Source organism: Hipposideros armiger, unplaced genomic scaffold, assembly GCF_001890085.2.
Source record: "Hipposideros armiger isolate ML-2016 unplaced genomic scaffold, ASM189008v1 scaffold_47, whole genome shotgun sequence".
Classification (NCBI taxonomy): Eukaryota; Metazoa; Chordata; class Mammalia; order Chiroptera; family Hipposideridae; genus Hipposideros; species Hipposideros armiger.
The window spans coordinates 5024232-5026696 of record NW_017731397.1 but is presented as its reverse complement, the minus strand read 5'-3'; the positions used below and the strand labels follow the sequence as shown (position 1 = coordinate 5026696).

Here is a 2465-nt window from a genome sequence, read left to right as displayed (position 1 = left end):
GAGGAAGGTACCTCAAAAACCCACAACACCTTTGATAAGATTCCAGTAGATAACCTTTTGTTATTCTAATCCCTACCCCTTTCATCTTCAATTAAAAAAAAAAAAACAGAGGTGAAAAGTTAAAGTAGGATAATATTGCTGTGTACGCAGTTTATTTTTTTTCCCCTTCCCAGTGTTTGCTCTTCTCAATGTGCACAATTGGTAATTAAATATATTTCTGCTGGTCTTGTGGCCATATGCCTACAATATGTAAAAATACATTTGTGCTTTTTCCCCTTCATTCCTTTTGTTCCCAGTGCTGACTGCTGTCAGAGCGCGCCGTCCAGATTCCCGTGTGCTGGTATCCATGGGCCGCGACTTGCCAAGCTGCCAGTCTGAAGCGTCACACCTTACTGCCTTTAAAGATTGCCCTGCAGAGATGGAGGGAAATGGCAATTTTTACATGATGCAGTCTGGCGACCCAGGAGATTTGAAGTCAGAACTGGTGCCAAGATTTACCCAGGAGAGCAAGCAGAGGCAAAAACAGAGAACGTGGGCCAAAAGGAAAAAAAAAAAAAAAAAGAAGAAGAAGAGAGAAGAGGAAGGCTGGGGGAGGGGAAAGCCACAGTCAACTCTCTCTGGGGGTTCTCTCAAAAGGCCGGAACTTAAGGCCACTGAGTGGGTGATGGCCGTGTTATTAGGAGTATGTGGGTCCTAAAGAAAGTCAAAGGGAAGAGGTTGGCTTTTTTTGCATGCCCTAAATTGTAGTAGATTGCAGAATGTAAATGAGACAATTATTACACCAACGCTCATCAAGCTGGGCTGGAAAGACTTCAATAGCCTGATGAATATGCATGCAAATTTGTTAATTAAGTTAATTATTCTGCTGAAAATTCATTTGTCTTCCAAGGACATTTTCCCAATGATTTTAACATGCTAGCGCCATTAGTCATGCTCCATGCTATTTAACATTACTTTTTGTCCACTTTCTTTTCCCCCAACCTTTTTTGTTGTTGTTGTTAATATCTTAAACTTTTAAAAACAGTTGATTGGTTCTTTCAATCGACCCCTGCAACGTTGGAAGATGCCTAGAGCCAGCTCAGTAGGTATTCTCAGAAGCACGTTTCAATTAAATATTTCCTCCATATATAAAATGTCTGCAAAATGTCACATTGGTGGGGAGGAGAAGGGCTCTATCTGGGATCATTAAAGCAAGGATCTGAATTGTTCTCCATAGTGACTGTAAAAGGTATGCTGTCCCTGCTGTGGGCGATTTCCCGAGCTCCCGGTGTCATTTGATGCATGGATTTACCTTGCTGTGTGGGAAGTGAGGTGACTCCTGCCTCCTCTGGCCTCCAGCTGCAAGGCAAGAGAGACCCAGCAAACACGTGTGTTCAAACAGAAACCAGTACTGTGATACTTTTCTGTCACCCATGAGGGCCCAAATCTGTTACCATGGCAACAAAGGGGCATAGTGTGTTTAAAATTACATCTAAATGGCAAATTGAGATATTTGAAAGAAATAGTCGAGTTTAATTTTGTTAGCCCACGCTAGCCAAAAAAAAAAAAAATGTAGTATAGTATTTTTTCAACCTGCATGTTATTTTGTTAGGTAAAGCAGGTTTATTTCATCGAGGTCTTCATGGTAAACCCAAAATTAGAATCTTTGTGGGTCTCGGTGAGCTGTACTCCACCAGATTCTTGTGCTTTAAGGCACACATGAAGCACCCCCAAATCTCCCTAAAAATCTGTGTACATCGATGATAGCTTCCCATTTCAACTCAAAAGTCTGAACATGCCTTCTGATAAATGCAAGTGTTCTTTGTAGGACAGTGAAATAGAATGTTCAAAATCAAGTCTATTCCAGAAAATCAGAGGTACGTGGTTGTCTGCATACATTAGGCAATCATATTAAAAGATGAAAGATGAATCTATGCATCACTCCAGGGGACTGCCATATGCATGCTTAGAGGCCTCTCTTAAGGTCATTTATTTTCTTTAGGAAGAAGGTAAATTCAGATTCTCACCCCTGAGTCATCTTAAAAGAGACTTTCCAATATGGTTTCAGGTTACAATCTGTATCTTCAGTTAGGGTTGATCAGACTCGTTTGGAGCTAGGCTAAGAAAGGAGATTAAATAAAGACAAGATTTAATGAAAGAGTTAAAGAAAAATTAGTTGGCGTGCTATCTCTTTCGAGCCATTTGTATATATTTTTTTACAGTATGAATGGCACTGTGTGTCACATAGATTGTAAACCAATTAAATGATATTTTAAACCCTATAATTTCTATAATTCCATCTGTTTTAGAAGATTTAATTAGCGAAGTTACAAAAGCCAAATATATTTGAATATTTTGAAAGCAGGCTGAACAGCAAAAAACTGAAAAGTTCCCATAAACACACGTACCCACACAACCATGTACATTTCATCAGCATATACTTCAGATTAAAATAATACATGCGGATTTTTCTAAATTTTGCCAAC

General features: G+C 39.4%; 1 long non-coding RNA gene across 1 annotated transcript; it reads right to left on the bottom strand.

Annotated features, from left to right (window-relative positions):
* Window positions 1-281: 281 nt before the first annotated feature.
* LOC109381338 (uncharacterized) lies at window positions 282-2074 on the bottom strand. The gene is made up of 3 exons (XR_002123699.1): window positions 2007-2074; window positions 1292-1338; window positions 282-410 (listed from the first exon to the last, which is right to left on the bottom strand). It is a non-coding gene; the product is annotated as an uncharacterized LOC109381338 (long non-coding RNA).
* Between the last annotated feature and the right edge of the window lie 391 nt (window positions 2075-2465).